Raw genomic sequence first — 20,354 nt, 5'->3', positions numbered from 1 at the left:
ATTAGGTGAAGGGAAGGACAACACACAATATAAGGAAGGTCAGCACAACTGGACTAAACCAAAAGCTAAGAAGTTTTCTGAATACAACCAAACACTTCGAGGGACAGAGTAGCAGAGGTGGGGGTCTGGTTTCAGGGGACATCTAGGTCAGTTGGCATAACAAAGTTTATTAAGAAAATGTTCTGCATCCCACTTTGTTGAGTGGCATCTGGGGTCTTAAAAGCTAGCAAGTGACCATCGAAGATGTATCAATTGGTCCAAATCCACCTGGAGCAAAGGGGAATGAAGAACACCAAAGACGCAAGGAAAACATTAGCCAAAGAGACAGAAAGGGCCACACAAACCAGAGATTCCATCAGCCTGAGATCAGAAGAACTAGATGGTGTCCAGCTCCCACCAATGACCACCCTGACAGGAAAGACATCAGAGAGTCCCAGACAGACCAGGAGAAATGTGGGGTGCAGAACTCAAATTCTAGTAAAAAGACCAGACTTAGTAGTCTGACTGAGACCAGAGGAACCCCAGAAGATGTGGCCCGCAGACTCTGTTAGCCCAAAACTAAAACCATTCTCGAAGCCAACACTTCAGAAAAAGATTAGCCTGGACTAAAGACATAAAATGATACTTGTGAAGAGTGTGCTTCTTCGCTCAAGTAGATGTATGAGACTACATGGGCAGCTTTTGTCGGGAGGTGAGATGAGAAGACAGAAAGGGACAGGAGCTGGTTGAACGGACATAGGAGATCCGAGGTGGAAAGGAGAAGCATGCTGTCACATTATAGGGAGAGCAACTAGGGTCACATAACAATGTGTATAAATTTCTGTATAAACTAAAAAATAAAATGATTTAAAACAGTGGAGATCAAGCTAACACTTGTGGCCCTTTTTGCCACTTTCCTCAGGCGACTGTTGATTATCATTTCTGAAGTTGGAGGCAGTACTGACAGGCAGAGTGAAGGTAACCGGATACTGGGTATTGTACAAATAACACCAGCCCCGAGGAAACTTTTTTTTTCGTTTAAGAAACCTCGATCTTTTGAGAAACAAGCCCAGGGCCGGGGAGGAACAACTCTGAATGTGCCTGTGCCTATACCCCACAGTGCCCCGTCCCAGGGACGTGATTGTAGCCCCTGCTTCAACCTGGTAGGGTTGCAGATCCTTAACAGCTCTAAGATTTTTAAGGGGTGTGGTGTGAAGCAGTCTTGCAGTTCCTGGTAGGGGCCAAAGTGAGCAATCTCCCTGAAGGCCCGAAGCAGATACTCTAAAGCCTGGGACCTTGTAAGACTGGGGTTCTGAGGATCACAGGGCCAGGGTGGATCCGGTGAGATCGGTCACGTGGTCTCAGTGGGGGCGATAAGAGAAGTCAGTCCAGTCTGAGTGACTGCTGGACACAAGAGGTTAAGCACCCTGGTCATTAACGCACCCTCCTGAGCGGTTCCCCCAGGAGGATCCTGAGCAGCTAACTGGAAAAAATAATGCAAATCAACCACTGAGATGACGGGTCCTCCCAGTTTCCTAGAGAGGATGTTTAAGCGCTACCGGGGACGTCTTCTAGCGTTGTGACATACTTCCGATTTCCTTGGCGTAAACTGATCCAATTAGCGTTTTTCCATAGAGGAGTAGTCGCTTCTTAACGCCCCCAGCCTCTGTAAGAATGTGGGCAGGAAGCAGGCTCTGTCCCCAGGCAGGAGATGATACCCTTTTCCCAGGTTCTTCCCCCCTAACAAAGAACACATCTCAGAATCTGGATTCTTATTTCTGTGTCGGTGCCCCTGGGCGTTTCGGATATGTAGAGAACTGAACACAAGCACTGTTCAGAGCTGGGTCTATGTGGGCCACCAGCTTCTTACACCCCTTACCTGCAAGAGGCCTACCCAGGGTCCATCGGCTGGTGGGTTCTTAAAGCTAAAAGGTGATTTCTTCACAAATACGTTTCCTGAGTCCTATGGGGCAGTTCTACCCTGTCCTATATCTCTATGAGTTGGAATCGACTTGATAGCAATGGTTTTTGGTTTTTTAGGACCCTACTATGTGACTAGTTTTTCAGAGTTTTCTATAGTAATGGTTATATTGTCACACCGTATATATATTTGTACTGTAAAGGCTTAGTGCTTTTGAAGGTGTTTTACCATGAAGTAACCCTCACAGTTTTGCAAATCAAAGAGTGGTGTTAGGTGAATTTCTGTGGCTAAGAAAACAGATTCAGAAGTTAGCATATTCATCAAGCAAATATTTATTGAGTGCCAAATAAGTGCCAGGGTCGATGTCAGAAAAATGGAAATAAACCAGATAACAGAGACAGTACTTTACAGTGTAATGGGGAAGACAGATAAACAATTACTACAGTGTAGTGTGATCAGTGACTTGAGGGGAAAAAAAAAAACTTGGTACAGAGGAGGGGCTTTGGAAGGGAGTGGAGAGCTAGAGATAACTTCCCTGAGCAGGCAATGGTAGAGTTATCTCAGTGGACTAGTAGGAGTTGCATAGCAAAGAGGAAATGGAGCTTGGGTGATACAGTGAGTGACAGAGGGATAATAAAACGGTTTTAGAAAACTGCAAGTGGATGCAGGTGGGTGTGGTGGAGCTGGGGCAAAGAGGAAAATAGGCAGTAACAAATGTGATGAAGAATTTAGACTACATAGGGCAGTATGCTTCTCCATCTTTTATATGTCATGGCACATAGAGGAAATGTTTGTGTGCATACTGCTTCACAGAAGAGACCAGACCAAGGGCTTCAACTGTCCTACATGTGCCAGTCCACAGCAATAGCCAGGGAGATCAATACACAGCCACTCATATAAGTCATCTGAGGCACCCTGTGAACTGTGGCATTGTACAGTAGATGGGAAGGTATACTTAACAGAGTGGAGAGCCTCTGTCTAGGTTTAAGCAGGGGAATAATGGAATCTTACAAGCCTTCTAAAAATATTCTAGAAGCAGTGTGGTGAATACATTGGAAGGCACCATGACCAGAAGCAAGAGTGACAAGAGACTTGGGCATGGTGTGAGGTATGGGTCTCGTTTCCCTTTTTTGCCGATGGATGTCCAGTTATGCCAGCACCATTTATTAAAGAGACTGTCTTTTCCCCAATTAATGGACTTTGGGCCTTGGTCAAATATCAGTTGCTCATAGGTGGATGAATTTACGTTTGGATTCTCAATTCTGTTCCATTGGTCTTTGTATCTGTTGTTGTATGAGTACCAGGCTGTTTTGACTACTGTGGCAGTATAATAGGTTCTAAAATCAGGTAGTGTGAGGCCTCCCGCTTTGTTCTTCTTCTTCAGGATGCTTTACTTATTCGGTGCCTCTTCCCTTTCCATATGAAGTTGGTGATTTGTTTCTCTGTCTCATTAAAAAATGCCATTGGAATTGAGATCAGATTGTGTTGTATCTGTAGATTGCTTTGGGTAGAGTAGACATTTTCACAATGTTGGATCTTCCTATCCATGAGCAAGGTATGTTTTTCCACTTATGTAGGTCTCTTTTGGTTTCTTGCAGTAGTGTCTTGTAGTTTTCTTTGTACAGGTCTTTTACATCTCTGGTTAGATTTATTCCTAAGTATTTTATCTTCAGGGATATTGTGAATGGTATTGATTTGGTGATTTCTTCTTCGAAGTTCTCTTTGCTGGTGTAGAGGAATCCAGCTGATTTTTGTATGTTTGTCATGTATCCTGATACTTTGCTGAAATCTTCTATTAGCTCCAGTAGTTATCTTGTGGATTCTTTGGGGTTTTCTGTGTTAAGATCATATCATCTGCAAATAGAGATATTTTTACTGCTTCCTTACCAATTTGGATGCCCTTTGTTTCTTTTTCTAGTCTAACCGCTCTGTCAAAGAAATAATTGGTACCATAAGTTGATGAAAGTAAAGCGGTAACTATAGAAATGAAGAGGTGATGGAATAGAACTATGTTAAAGAGGTAGATTTAACTAGACAAATTAAGAAAGGGAGAGAGAAATCAGAAAGGTACTTAGAGCACTAGCTGGCATATACTAAGTACTAAAACCCACTGCTGTTGATTAGATTCCCAATCATGATAATCATATATGACAGAGTAGAATTGCCCCATAGGGTTTCCTAGAGTATAATCTTTACAGGAGCAGATTACCAGGTCTTTTCTCCCATGGAGTCATTGATGGGTTCGAACTGCCAAACTTAATCGCTGTCCGAGCAGCCAAGCACTTAACCACTCTGCTACCAGGGCTCATTATACTAAATACTACGTAAGTTTTGTTTTGCTTTTAATAAGTGTTATTGTTAGTTGCTGTTTAGTTGGCTCCAACTCATACTGACCGTACATATAACAGAAAGAAACTTTGCCCAGTCATGCTCCATCTTCATGATCTTTGATATGTTTGAGCCCATTGTTATGGCTATATTGTGTCAGTCCATGTCATTGAGGGTATCCCTCATTCTCAGTGAACCTCTACTTTACCAAACATAATGCCTTTTTCTAGAGATTGGTATTTCCTAATATGTCCAAAAGTAAGCAAGACGAACTTTTGCTATCTTCAGTTCTAAGGAGTATTCTGGTTTTATTTCTTCTAAGACTGATTTATTTGTTCTTCTGCCAGTCCATGGTAGTCAGGGATAATAGACAAGTTTTTGGATTGGATTATTAGGTGATTGTGGTGCCATTATATACAAGATGGTGTCTTAGGCTGTGTTCTCTAAAGAAGCAAATCTAGTGATGGTATATATGTATATAGAGAGAGACAGAGAGAGAGATTTATTTCGAGGATAACTGGCTCACACAATTGTAGAGGCTGCGAAGTCCACAAGTCCATCATCAGGCTGGAGGCTTCTCCTGACCCACTGCAGGGGCTGATGAACCCAAGATTGGCAGGTCAGACAGCAGGCCACTGGCTCATGGGCTGCAGAGGCTGATCAATCCAAGATCAGCAGGTTAAGACAGCAGGTTGCTGGCTCACAGGCTGTGAAGGCTGACGAATCCTAAAATTGCCAGGGAAGATAGCAGCCGCTGGCTCACAACCTGCAGAGGCTGATGAAACCCAAGATCAGCAGGCAGTATGGCAGGCAGCTGACTCAAGTCCAAAGAACTGACCAGAGATCAGATGATGATGAGCCAAATACAGGATCCAGAGCAAGCAAGAGAGCTTTGCTAGAATGCCTATATATATATATATTGGATGCACGCCACACCCCCAAAGAAACTCCCCTTACAACTGATTGGCTGATCACATCTTGAAGGATGACTACATTATTATGTAACGGCCAAATTATATCATTACATAATTGCCAAACTACATCATTACATAACTACCAAACTACATAGAATCACGGCTCAGCCAAGTTGACGCACAACCTTAACCATCACAATCCACCCCTTGTCAACTTGGCACCTGTACACACCTTCTTAAACCATACACAATCTCTAAATGAAAGCAATTACAGAGTCAGACTTGCGCCCAACATGATACAACTAACATGCATACAACTGAAAATGCACTGGCCCCATTTACGTCTTATGTTTTATAAGTTAAGAAAATAAAAATATTTGATGCACACATACAAGGAAAAAATACTCATAACAATTGCAGTCCTTGTATCTGCAACTGGTCACATGGTCGTAACTGGTATTTAGAACTACCTTCTTCCACCACCCATTCCTTATTCCCTTTACCCTCAGCAAGCACCTCAGCTGGTTGTGGATCTTTGCCTTAGACACTTTCATTCCTGAATGGTCTGGGCCATTAATCATGTCGGAATTGGGTTGCTGGAGTTTTCCATTGACTTTAATCACAGGGCATGGTTGTACTAAGAGATGCCCTAATGGATCGCCTATATTCCAGACATACTCTTTTTTACCTCCATTATACAACATCAATCCTGTTTCCCTTTGGTAGTCAGTCAATCACACCAGCCTATACAGTAACTCCCTTCTTTGCCTGTTGATCCAGAGTCATGAGGAGCCCAAAGTGGCTGGGTGGTATTCCTAACTTCCAGTTCAACTGAATCTGTGTTGTGTCTCTAGGTGGGAGCATTCTCCCCTTTGGAACTAAGACCTCTAGAGCCATAGAGCATAGGGTCACAGGTACAGGAAACAAACATGAGTTTATTGTTTCTCACTCAGCTGATTATAAGGAACCCCCCATGAGGCCATAGGTACAGACTGGGAGAAGGCAGATAATGTGATAGGAGTAGAGACCATGGGTGTTTGGGCTACTTCCTCATGCAACTTACTTATGCCCTCAGGTCCTGCTTGAGACCAATCTTGTATATACCACTTCTATATAATGGAGTGCTGCTATGCACATCCAAGTTTATGGCTCTGTGGTTCAGATAACACCCAGTTCATGATGCGCAGCTCAGGCCACATGGTGACTTGGTGGCCCATGGTTAAGCGTTCAGCCTCTACTAAGACCCAATAACCAAAAGCTGTTTCTCAAAAGGAAAGTAATTATCTTTAGAGGATGGCAGGCTTTACTCCAAAAACTAAGGGCTTGCACAGTGATTCACCAAAAGGGCCTGCCAAAGACTCTAAACAGCATCTCTATCTCCCACTGACACTTCAAGCACCATTGGATCAGTTGGATCACACAGCCCAAATGGTAAAATGGCTCGCACAGCAGCCTGAACCTGTGAAAAGTCTTGTCTTGTTTTGGGCCCCACTGAAAACTGATATTTTTTCGAGCCACTTGATAATTTTTTTTTTTTTTCGATAAATAGGCCGGAGCAGCACACCCAAATAACGGATATGTTGCCTCCAAAATCCAAAGAGGCTCACTTGGTGTTATGTTGTTACGTCTCCTTTTTAGATGTATGCGGGGCCAGATGTAACAACTTATCCTTCACTTTAGAAGTTAGGGCAGTTCCCACTGTCAAGCCTGACTTACATAAAATAGAAATCACAGCAGTCTTCAAGGATGCTGGGTCTCCTTGAACAAATTTGGTTTTTTACCATTGTGGTAAAACTTGTGTCCTCTGGTCATTCCAGACATGGGTCTGTGGATCTAACCTGATAAATCCACTCTAACATGCCAGTATCTCTAAGCCTTTTGATTCCTTCTACAGTATACCGAGGTTGGTCTGGCATTTCAACTCAATTTAGTGTAGGCCACTGAGTAATCCACGCTTCAGTGAACCAACCTAATAAACTATTAGATCCTTTCCTAACCTCTTGAGCTGAAACATTGAATGAAGAATCTGTGCTTTGCTATTTTTGTGTGCTGTTGAGTCAATGCTGACTCATAGCGACCTTATAGGACAGAGTAGAACAGCCCTAGGGTTTCCAAGGAGCAGGTGGTAGATTTGAACTGCCAACCTTTTGATTAGCAGCCTGAGCTAGGGCTCACCACCAGGGCTCCATCTGTAAAATAAGAACTACATATATAATTGCCAAATCATGGCCCAGCCAAGATGACATATAACCTTAACCATCACAGATGGGTAGTATTGGAGGAGGAATTAACTAGGAGGGGAAAATGATGAATTTTCAGTGGTATGCAGTTGAAGATACTCATAAGACATAAAAATGGAAAGCTTTAATGCACAATTGGATATAGAGTTCTAGAACTCCAAAGAAAGATTGGCGTAAGACAATCAAGTGCTAGTGGGCCCATATCAATAAACTCAGACTGATTCAACTTTATGTTCCTTGCACTGTTATTCCACACCCTTAATAGCCATTCCCACACATATTCCCTAGGTTTCTGTTTGTACATATTACAAAAGTCAAGTAGTTCTTTTGGAGTGTCATGTACCTTCTCCTGGGTCACACTTTGTACTTCACCTTTTGGGGCTCGCTGTGACCTAAGTCTAGTTATAGGTCTAGAAGCAAAAATGGGTTGTGGTGGTGGGTCCTGGGAACATTCAGCAGTGTCTTACTCCAGGCAATGCCCCAGGCAATGACTCAGACACCGCCCCAGGTGATGAATCGGACACCACCTCAGGGATATCTCAGACAAATGCTCTTCAGACACATCTAGGTTAATCTCATCAGATGGCAGTGGAGGAGCTAATGGTTTTACCGTGGGGGGTGGCTTAGCAGACAAAGATGGAGTAATCTCTTCAGATAGAAAGAAGAGGGCTGGTCATGTTGGCAGGAGGGATTCAGCAGAATTTAGGGTCTCAGTGTCCCCAGCTTCCTGATTATCTGCCCATATGTCCCCATCCCAACTTTCAGGATCCCATTTCTTCACAATCAGTGCCCTCACTTTAACTTAAGACACGATTTGAGGTTGGGAATTCAGCTGGGGTTGTAATTTAGCCACTTTTAGGATAAGACTCTGGATTTGGTTTTCAGCAACATCAGCTCCATACTACAAGAAATAAGGCTTTCTTTCAGGGCACAAGTGGCAACTTTGAGGTCTTTTATGCATGCTTGAGCTGTGATTCTGAAGCCCTAAGCTCATCTGTTTCTTTCACCACTTTTTCTAGTGAAAGTAGGACCAACCAACCAGCTTCCCTATGCTTTTCATTCTGACAAAATTGTAGAAAAGTATCAAACGTGATTACTCGGAGCCTCGCTTCTCACCAATACTTGATCTATTGGTGGTGATATTTTGTATATTAGTATTGCTACTTCATGCCATGAATTAGCAGCACCCCTTTACTACTGGAGGCAGAGTCATCAGCACCTTTAAGACTAGTCAGACTTGAGAACCAATTTAGAAAACTCATCCTTACGATTTTGTTTTTCTCTAATCACTTTTGGTACCAAATGTCTTAGGCTGGGTTCTCTAGAGAAGCAAAATTAGTGAAGTACATGTATATATATATATATGTGTGTGTGTGTGTGTGTGTGTGTGTGTGTGTATAGAGAGAGAGAGACAGAGAGATTTATCTCAAGGGTAAATGGCTTATGTGGCTGTAGAGGCTGGCAAGTACCAAGTCCAAGGATCAGGTGTCAGGCTGGAGCCTTCTCCTGACTCTTGCAGCTGCAGGGGCTGATGAACCCAAGATCAGTAGGTCAGCTGGCAGGCCACTGGCTCACAGGCTGTAGAGGCTGATGAAAGATCAGCAGGTAAGACAGCAGGCTACTGGCTCACAGGCTGTGGAAACAAATGAATCCCAAGATTGGCAGGTAAGACAGCAGGCAGGTGGCTCACAGGCTGTAGAGGCAGATAAATCCCAAGATCGGCAGGCAGTATGGCAGGCAGCTGTCTCAAGTCCCAAGAACTGGAGGTCAGATGATGACAAGCCTGTTGCAGGATCCAGAGCAAACAAGTGATCTTTGTTAGAACGTCCATATATATTGGATGCAGGCCACATACCCTGAAGAAATTCCCCTTACAACTGATTGGTTGATAACATGAGATCACATCAGGGAGGATGACTACATCATTACAAAACTGCCAAATCACATCATTACATAACTACCAAACCACTGAGAATCATGGCCCAGCCAAGTTGACCTACAACCTTAAACATCACAGGTGGGTAATATTGGAGGAGGAATTAATTAGGAAGGGAAAATGATGAATTAATTTTCAGTGGTGTTGAGTTGAATATACCCATAAGACATAAAAGTGGAAAGGTTTAATGCATCATTGAATATAGGGTTCTAGAACTCCAAAGAATGATTGGAGTAAGACAATGAGGCTTATGAGTTCTCAGATGAGGGCTCAGGCCATAGAATGGATGAGATTGCCTAAAATGAATGTGGGATTTGAATAAAGCTGGATCTCAGCTTTGGGGAACCAGATATTTCTTGGTTGGCAGAAGAAGAGCCATAGAGAAAGAGCCATTAGAGTCCTATATTTCTTTACCAAGTACTTCCATCATACTTCGTAAGTGCCAAGCACTGGCCCAATCACTTTACTGAAACCAAGTTATGGAAAGGCAACCAAAATTGTATGGTGTTCCCCAGAATTGAGAATCCAGACATAAATCCATCCACATATGAGCAGCTGATAGCTGACAAAGGCCCAAAGTCAGTTAAATGAGGAAAAGACAGTCTCTTTTTAACAAAGGGTGCTGTCATAACTGGATATGCATCTGCAAAAAAAAAAAAAAAGACCCATACCTCACACCATGCACAAAAATTAACTCAAAATGGATCAAAGACCTAAATATAAAATCTAAAATGATAAAGATCATGGAAGAAAAAATAGGAACAATGCTAGGAGCCTTAATATATGGCATAAACAGTGTACAAAATATTACTAACAATGTAGAAGAGAAACCAGATAACTGGGAGCTCCTAAAAATCAAACACCTGTGCTCATCCAAAGACTTCACCAAAAGAATAAAAAGATTACCTATAGACTGGGAAAAAGTTTTTAGCTATCATATTTCCAATCAGTGTCTGATCTCTAAAATCTACATGATACTGTAAAAACTCAACTACAAAAAGATAACCCAATTAAAAAATGGGCAAGTGATATGAACAGACACTTCACTAAAGAAGACATTCAGGTAGCTAACAGATACATGAGGAAATGCTATCATTAGCCATTAGAGAAATGCAAATCAAAACTACAATGAGATTCCATCTCACTCCAACAAGGCTGGCACTAATCCAAAAAACACAAAATAATCAATGTTGGAGAGGTTTTGGAGAGACTGGAACACTTATACACTGCTGGTGGGAATGTAAAATGGTACAACCACTTTGGAAATCGATTTGGTGCTTCCTTAAAAAACTAGAAATAGCACTACTATACGATCCAGCAATCCCACTCCTTGGTATATATCCTAGAGAAATAAGAGCCTTCACACAAACAGATATATGCACACCCATGTTCATTGCAGCACTGTTTGCAAAAGCAAAAGGATGGAAGCAACCAAGGTGCTCATCAACAAATGAACAGATAAATAAATTATGGTATATTCACACAATGGAATATTACACATTGTTAAAGAACAATGATGAATCCATGAAACATTTCATAACTTGGAGGAATCTGGAAGGCATTATGCTGAGTGAAATTAATTAGCTGCAAAAGGACAAATATTGTATAAAACCATTATTATAAGAACTCGAGAAATAGTTTAAACAGAGAGGAGAATATTCTTTGATGGTTATGGTGGGGGGGGAGGAGGGAAGGAGAGAGAGGTATTTTCACTAATTACATAGTAGATAAGAACTATTTTAGGTAAAAGGAAAGACAACACACAATACAGGAGAGGTCAGCACAACTGGACTAAACCAAAAACAAAGAAGTTTCCTGAGTAAACTGAATGCTTCAAAGGCCAGAGTAGCAGGAGCGGGGGTTTGGGGACATCTAATTCAATTGGCATAATAAAATCTATTAAGAAAACATTCTGCATCCCACTTTGGTGAGTGGTGTCTGGGGTCTTAAATGCTAGCAAGCGGCCATCTAAGATGCATCAATTGGTCTCAACCCACCTGGAGCAAAGGAGAATGAAGAACACCAAAGACACAAGGTAATTATGAGCCCAAGAGGCAGAAAAGGCCACATAAAGCAGAGACTACATTAGCATGAGACCAGAAGAACTAGATGGTGCCTGGCTACAACCAACGACTGTCCTGACAGGGAACACAACAAAGAACCCCTGAAGGAGCAGGGGAACAGTGGGATGCAGACCCCAAATTCCTGTAAAAACGCCAGACTTAATGGTCTGACTGAGACTCAGGAGGTCATGGTCCCCAGACCTTCTGTTAGCCCAAGACAGGAACCATTCCCAAGACGAACTCTTCAGACAGGGATTGGACTGGACTTTGGGATAGACAATGATGCTGGTGAAGAATGAACTTCTTGGATCAAGTAGACACATGAGACTATATTGGTATCTCCTGTATGAAGGGGAGATGAGAGGATAGAGAGGGTCAGAATCTGGCTGAATGGACATGAAAAGAGAGAGTGGAGGGAAGGAGTGTGCTGTCTCATTAGGGGGAGAGCAATTAGGAGTATACAGCAAGGTGTTTGTAAATTTTTGTATGAGGGTCCGACTTGATTTGTAAACTTTCACATGAAGCACGGTAGAAAAAAAGGAAAAGATGGAAAAAAAAAGTGTATGGTGTTCCCCTTCAGCCAAAGATTGAACAGGCCCATGGAACAAAACAACACTGAAGGGGCATACAAGCCCTGGGGCAGGGACCAGAAGGTAGGAGGGAACAGGAAAGCTGTTAATGGGGAATCCAGAGTTGAGAAGGGAGAGTGTTGACACATCGTGGGGTTGTTAACCAACGCCATACAACAATGTATATACTAACTGTTTGATGGGAAACTGGTTCTGTAAACCTTCATCTAAAGTTCAATTAAAAAAAAAAAAAGGTTGTGTCATATTCCCCAAAAAAAAAAAAAAGTGTGTGGAGTTCCTTAGAAGATAGAGAGTGGTTAGCAGTGCTAGGTGCACCTGGTAAGAAAAGGACTGAACGATACCCACTGGACTTGTATACTAAGGAAGCCTTGTTTGATTGACTTGGGACCCATGAGTCAAAAATGAGACCCCTGACTGACATGCACACTGTTTTCTAAAACAGCCTTTGAAAGCATCTAGCACAACTGTTGACACAGAAGTTGATGTATAAATGTTAATTGACTGAAACTTTGACAAGCAATATAAGCAGGCAAAGCTGTTTGCATTGCTATGTGCAACTATTGTTTTTCTTCATGTGAATATTTTGCTGAAGTTTCTAGGTCTAAAAGCTAATAACTGAATTGTCTTTTACTTAATTTTATGTCATTATTCTTATGCTATTTTTTGCTTGTTTGATCTTTTACAGAGCTTCTTTCCCTTCATATCAATACCTCAATCATGGCCATTCAGTCTGAGTAAATATGTTCTTGTTTTGGAGTTGATCTCTGTTAACAATAATGTGTTGTGGCTTAGACTGAAGCCTGAAGCAAACATGTTGATGTAGTGAGCCAGTCTTCTGAGCTGTTTCACTCAGCAGTGAAGTCAGTCCAGCCCTTCCAGGCTGCAGAAGAACAGAACGAATGTCAAAGAGTTAAAGATTATAGCCTGCTTGGGAATGGAGGTTCTGGCCCAGAATTCTTCACACAAAACTTCAGGCATTTCTGCTATTAGGAGTCCCATGGGCCTTGAGAGGCCCTGAACCAACTCCAGGCTCTTTGCCATCAGCAGCTGAGGCCGGAGACCCACACCAAGGAGCACATCTTGGAACTGCTGGTGCTAGAGCAGTTCCTGACCATCCTGCCTGAGAAGCCCCAGGTATGGGTGCAGGAGCAGCTCAGAGTATAGAGAAGAGGCTGTTACTGTCCTGGAGGGCTTGGAGAGGGAGCTAGATGATCCAGGAGGAAAGGTGAGATTAGATAGAAATTATCAATTATCAGAAAGCAGTCATTATTTCCAGAGAGATAAAAGAATTGAGATCACCTTTCAAGTGTAATGAGAGGAAAATGGCCAACATGTACTGCCCAGTTATGTTCCCCACATATGTGCCCCCCTGTCCTTTTATTCCCTGCCCTTCCAGATTAAGTGACACCCTGCTTTCTCTTCTCTTGAAATCTTAAGCTCTAGGACTCTCAGAAAATACCATCCAAGTCAAACTGTACCTAATTGTCCCCAGGTCCCAGCCCTCCTACAGGGAGAGGAAGTACCCCAACAGCAAATAGTTTATCTGGCAAGCAGCTCAGGACTCACCTTGGGTTCACCTCCAGCCAGTAAACGCTCAACTCAACTCAGAATCTTGGGTGCTGTGCCCTATTGGGGCGGCGGGGGTGGGGGGCTGGGGGGTGGGTAGGTGAGGCAGAGTTTATACTGGAAAGCAGTTAGGAAATGCTGGTGTCTTTTCCAAATAAACCTCATCACTAACACTTTTGCCTACCATTCACTGAATGCCTGTTCTGCTTTTAACTTGTTCCTCTAAGCCTATTGTTTTAACATTGATTATGGTTCGTTTCTTACCTCTCCTCTTTGCATTAAAATTGTTGAAAAATCCTGCCACTCTCTATTTCCTGTTGCATGGTTCAGTTTCTCCATTCTAACTTACTACTGCCAACTTCCCTAACACTGGCCTCCTATCCCAGAAGCAGGAGGACGCTTTTATGTATTGAAACCAATAGGAAACAACCCAAAAGCTAAATGTAATAGAAAAGTAAAAAATGTTCAGATAGCACATTTTTTAAAAATGAGAGTAGGAAACAAACTTTATTTAGTGATGCATGCTCATTGGAAAAACACACAGACATACCCAAATGGACTTATACCATACACGTTATTTACCACTTTTTTTTAAATTTAGTATTATATCTCAGATATCTTTCTAAGACAATTACATGCAATATATACATATAGCTATTGTATGTTTCACTGTGTATGTGTTGAATTATTTTTTAACTGGCCCTGGAGAGTTTTAAGTTGCCTCTTTTTTTGTTTTTTAAAATGCCTCCAACAAAAAGCCAGACTTTCTTATCTTTTATTATTAACAAAATTTAAGCATATGTAAAAGCAGAATGGCATACTGAATCTCTATGAAGCTGTCACTCAACTTCAACATGTTATTTTGTTTATAACTCTACTCATTTCCCATATTATTTTTTTCCATGTGATTTTTTAAAAAATATTGTGTTTTTGGTGAAAGTTTACATAGGAAATCAGGTCCTCATTTTTTATACATATTGTTCAGTGACATTGTTTACATTCTTCACAACATAACAGCATTCTCGTTATTTCCATTTTGGTTGTTCTGTTTCCATTAACCTAGCTTCCCTGACCCCTTTGCCTTCTCATCATTGGTCTAGGGTAAATGTTTACCAAAGACCATAAATCATCATTTATCTAGATGATTATTTTGAGGAGCACAGTACTCATGGGTGATATTTATTTAATGAGCTAATCTATCATTTGGCTGAAAGGTGACCTCCAGGAGTGGTTTGAGTTCCAAGTTTAAAGGGTATCCCCGGGTGATAGTCTCAGGGGTTCCTTTTGTCTCTACCAGTCCAGTAAGTCTGGCCTTTTTTTTAGGAGTTTCAGTTTTGTTCTACATTTTTCTCCCATTCTTATCTGGGACCATCTATTGAGTCCCTGGTCAGAACCATCGGTAGCGGTGGCGAGGCACCATCTAGTTCTTCTGGTTTCAAGGTAGGTGATGTCATTTTTTGTGTAGACCATTGGTCCTGTAGACTAGTTTCTTCTTTGAGTCTTTTGTTGTCTTCTTTCTCTTTAGCTTTGGACAAGTAGAGACTAATAGTTGTATCTTAGGCAGCCACTCACAATTTTTAAAGCCCCAGATGCTACTTACCAAACTAGCATGTAGAACACTCTTTATGGACTATATTATGCCAACTGACTGAGTTTCCCCACAAGGCTATGGTCCTAAGCCCTCAAACCCAGTAGACCAATCCCGTGAGGTGTTTGATTATATCTGGGAAGCATCCATATATTTTATGTGCTTTATTTTATACTTGAAAATGTATGTGGCACATATAAACATGTGTTTACTCCATATGATTTTGGAGCTTATCTCAGTTATATTTTTTTCAGCTGTAAATATTTAAGTTTGTAGCTCTAAAAGATATGAATTCTTAGAGGCATAACAAAAAGGATTCTTTTTAAAAACATAACCATAATGCTATTATCACACCTAAAAAATTAACAAATCCTGAATGTCATCAATTTTCCGATTGTCTCAAAGTTGTCATAAACTTTTGTTCATTTTGTTTTTAAGCTGGTTTGTTTGAGTCAGAATCCAAAAAAGAAAACACATTGTGATTGGTTGATATATCTCTTAAATTTCTTTTAATATAAAGGTACCCCCTCCATCTTTTCTCTCCCCTTGAAATTTACTTGTTGAAGAAATCAGGTTGTTTGTCCTGTAGAGTTTTCCACATTTTGAATTTTGATGCGTACATCCCATGCTGCAGTTTAATGTGTTCCATCGTCCAATTTTCTGTAAATTGTAGTAAATCTAGAGGCTTAATCAAAACCAAATTCAATTTTTTTGGCAAGACAAGTTTAATTATTTTAGCAAGGTGGCATATTCTATCAGGAGCTTGTAATACCTGTCTCTTTTTCTGTGATGTTAGCAGCTCTTGATGTTGAATGCCTAGATCCAGTAGGAGATTCAACATGGGGATGTCTATCATTTCTTCTTCATTTAAAAAAGCTCAAATATTTCAATAAAGAGGCACTTCCCTTGATCTTCTGTTTAGTTACTCAATTATTTGTAAAGGAAAGGCAAGATAATCATTTAACTTCCTCCCCCACCTTTTTTTTTTTTATCAGTTTTCAAAACAATGAATTAGTTTGCTATCTGTACAGCTATCTCCAGTTACTATTATTAATAGTAGTATCACTAGGAACTCATGGATTTAAGCATATTTCGTGTGTTTCAGTCCATTGTATTTAGTATCCTTATTGAAACTCATGTCTCATCTTTGGGAAGTATGAAACTCTTTGGTTCCTGAATCTTTATGACATTAGCCTAGTATTCCTTGATAGCTTTGTTGTTATTTGGTATGACAAAATATATCAGGCCCATCTTATAATTTTCCTTCCCCAGTCCTGGAATCAATCGTTTTTCCAAGGAGCCTTATACTATTTAGTGGGAAATTGTATTTCAAGAACAAAAGTAGGGCACTAGGAATATTCATTGCTTAGTTGGTCATTGTTCCTTGGTCTTTTCAGTGGCCAGAGCTAGGGGAAAAAAATTAAGAAAAAATATGTATCATGGTTCACATTGATAGTTTCAATTCAAATTCAATACTTACAGGGTCTTCACTTAATCTCTTATCTTTCATTTGTATCTTTCGGAGAATTCTCTTTTCAAAAACACCAGAAATAATAGAGTATCAAATAATCGGTCATTTGCATTATCCCACAATGTATATAATAATAATATCAATATTACCATCAACAATGTAATTAACTATAAACAGCTTAATAGCGGTGTGTGCAAGTTTTTTATTCCATTCTTTTTGTGCCTAAGATATACCTTACTAGATATAATACAAAAAAATTACTGTTTTAAAGACACGAGATAATTTGTCTTTTGTGTGGTTATGCCACCTGTAAGTACACATTTAAGTTCAGTTTGTTTCATTTCATTTTCAATGTTTAGTGATCATTTTTAAAATTTTATTTTCCTTAGTTATGTTAAATATCAACTTGGTTTAAATGTTAAATCTACAAAGTAAGACATTTTCAAAGAAGTTTAGTTCTATTCCTGTTCCCCCTTCCCTACTCCCTTCCTTTTCCATAGATAACCTTTTCTTACTCTTTACTTTTATGGTTTATCTTTTCTTTTTTTTTTTTTAACATAAGCATATGTATACACACACATAACCCTCCTTTTTTTTAAATGGTAACCCACTATAATTTAAAAGTCACAACCTCTAAATACACATTTGTTTTATGTGGAACATTTAGTTCTCTTATCTCTTTCTTCTAGCATGTACTTCCAATAAGTGCTTATTCAATGAGCAAGTGAGTAAGGGATGTGTTATGAGCGAATTGTATTGACATTTTCACAGTTTCTTTCAGATAATTTGATCAAAATGGCAAAGGAAGTGCTTCCAAAGCAGAAGAAATCTGAAGACATAGCAGGCCAACAGGGAAACACTGGCACTATTCTTCAGAACTCTGATTGTAGAGAAGTCAAAATATATCAGGGAAAGATATCCAGAAAAATGCCGCAGGAATGGCATAAGTGCGATGAATGTGGAATGAGTTTCACTCAGAACTCCATACTTATTCAACATCAGGGATCCACACTGGTGAGAAATGTACGAATGTAATTAGGGTGTGAAAGCCTTTACTCAGAGTGCAGGTTTCGTTGAAAATAAGAGAGTTCACACCAGAATTAGATCCACAAGTGTGCAGAATATAAGAATGCTTCCAGTGCAAACAATGGGCTTATCATAAGAGAATCTATGCTGGAGAGGGACCCTATAATAAATGTCACAAGTGGGAATGTTTCTGGACAGTGGTCAGCCCTTAAACAGCTCCAGAGAGTTCACACCAGAGAGAAATGTTATCGCTGTAACAAGTGTGGGAAAGCATTCAGTCAGAACACAGAGCTTTTTAATCATCTCAGAATCTATGTTGGAGAGAAACCCTTTCAGTGTAATCAGTATAATTAAAGTTTTAGTCAACACTCATTATTAAACACCAGATAACCCATTTGAGAGAGAACTTAGGAAGTTGGTAAATATGGATGAGAAAGGCTTTGAACAATAGCACCCCATCTAACATTGGTAACTCATAAATGGCCAGCATCTGAAATTGGCAAGGCAGAATTTCTTCATACCAGACCACTAGATGGGCTTTGAATGAGAACTGGCCCTTCACAATGTCCAAAAAAGTCCTGTCAGATTTAACAGAGCAAGTCATTTAGTTTTTCTTAACGGTTTGATCAAATGAGCTACATACATTATTTTAGCTATTTAAAGGGCAGCCTATGGACTACCAGTTTAGGTTTCCAGATGTTTTAGCGGTTGCTTCAATATGCAGTTCTTACAAAAATTTGGACTGTTGTTTAATAATATTTCATAATAAAAACTTAAGTTATATGTAAAGTACAGTTAGCAGTATTAGGAGATTAACATATTTTAAATGCTGCTGCCGTGATGATGGTTTGTGAAGTCAAATAAAAAACTGATTCAGCATCTTTTCAATGTCAGTAGGGCGAATCCTTGGGCTTTCTAATCCAAGCTTAAGTTTTGATTAACTATAACATGTAGCCCCCAGCCAAGACTGCAAACAAGAAAAATGCCTTTTTTTCATAAGTGTGTTAATTTGTATTTTGTTACTTAATTTGCATTAGGAAAACTTAGAGAGACCAAGCAAATCTTCAGAGGAGGGGTATAGAAAACTCGGAAAACATTTCTGCATTGTATTAAGGATTCAGGAAAATTGTCAGAATCTTCTTTATTGATTTTGAATTCTATTGCAAGAAAAAGATGATCATTGTTCGTATTGACCACCATAAACATATTAATCTTTTCATACTTTGAGTATAGTATATTTTAAGGAAAGGCTTAGTGAGTGTCTTAGGCTGGGTTCTCCAGAGAAGTAAAGCATATAAATATAGATAGAGAGAGATTTATATCAAGGAACAGCTCACACGACTGTAGAGGCTGGAACATCCCAAGTCCATGGATCAGGGTAGAGGCTTCTCCTGATTCACATAGCCACAGGGACTGGCAAATTCAAGATCAGCAGGTCGGAGAGCAGGGCTCTTGCTCACAGGCTGTTAGGATTCAGGAATCCCAAGATCCGCAGGCAAGACACCGGTAAGCTGCTAGCCCAAGTCCCCAAAACCAGAGGCCAGATAAACAGGAGCCAACTGCAGGATCCAGAACCAGCGAAAGCCCCAGCAAGGCAAGCAGGAAGCAAGTAGGCAGAGGAGGGCTGGGACATGAAGGTTGAGGGGGTTTTGAGCTGCCACAGGTCCCGTCCCCACCAGTACCACACAGCAGATTCCTTCATGGAGGGTCATCACGTATCAGATTTCAACAGGGAAGTGATCACAACATTATACAACTGCCAGAACACTGAAAATCATGGCCCAGCCAAGTTGACACACAATCTTAACCATCACAGTAAGCTTTACTGCAAATCATTTAAATCATCAACTAATGTAGTTCTAAAACGTCATTAATGTTTACACTACTCATTAAATTATGTCTTATATAATCTTATAGTCTTTCACAGCTTGAAACCAACTCTAGTACAAGTATAAAAGAGGAAAAATAAGTTTCATTGTTGTGTTGTTGTTAGGTGCTGTTGAGTCAGTTCCAACTCATAGAAACCCTATGTACAACAGAACGAAACTCTGCCCAGTCCTGTGCCATCATTACAATCATTGTCGTGCTTGAGCCCATTGTGTCAGCCACTGCGTCAACCCTTCTCCTTAAGGGTCGTCCTCTTTTTTGCTGACCCTCCACTTTACCAAGCATAATTTTCTTCTCCAGGGACTGATCCCTCCTGGTAACATGTCCAAAGTATGTGACATGTAGTTTCACTATCCGTGCTTCTAAGGAGCATTCTGGTTTTACTTCTTCCAAGACAGATTGGTCTGTTCTTTTAGCTGTCCATGCTATATGCAATATTCTTCACTGTCTTGGTTATCTAGTGCTGCTATAACAGAAATACCACAAGTGGATGGCTTTAACAAAGAGAAGCTTATTCTCTCACAGTCCAGTAGGCTAAAAGTGCGAACTCAGGGCGCTGGCTCCAGGGGAAGGCTTTCTCTCTCCGTCAGCTCTGGAGGAAGACCCTTGTCATCAGTCTTCCCTTGGTGTGGGAGCATCTCAGCACAGGAATCTCAGGTCCAAAGGATGTGCTCTACTCCCGGCACTGCTTTCTTCATGGTATGAAGTTCCCCTGTCTTTCTGGTGGCTTCTCTCTTTTATATCTCAAAAGAGATTGGCATAAGACACTACCTAATCTTGTAGATTTCATCAATATAACTGCCACTAATCCATCTCATTACATCATAATGATAGGATTTACAACA

General features: G+C 40.6%; 1 protein-coding gene across 3 annotated transcripts in view; it reads left to right on the top strand.

Moving 5' to 3' along the window:
• Positions 1-20,354, top strand: part of ZSCAN23 (zinc finger and SCAN domain containing 23) — a 55,933-nt gene that overhangs the window by 14,470 nt on the left and 21,109 nt on the right. The window contains exon 5 of one of the 3 annotated variants that reach the window (XM_049886823.1): positions 17,368-17,379. The exons of 1 other annotated variant lie outside the window; for it this stretch is intronic. The gene's annotated coding sequence lies outside the window, so the exon portion shown is untranslated. Of the gene's footprint in view, positions 1-12,656; positions 13,582-17,367; positions 17,380-20,354 lie in introns of those variants that run through there. One more of the 3 variants, XM_049886806.1, reaches the window with a different exon arrangement.

This window comes from Elephas maximus, chromosome 1, assembly GCF_024166365.1.
Source record: "Elephas maximus indicus isolate mEleMax1 chromosome 1, mEleMax1 primary haplotype, whole genome shotgun sequence".
In the NCBI taxonomy this organism is placed as follows: domain Eukaryota; kingdom Metazoa; phylum Chordata; class Mammalia; order Proboscidea; family Elephantidae; genus Elephas; species Elephas maximus.
This window is presented reverse-complemented; position numbering and strand designations above follow the sequence as displayed.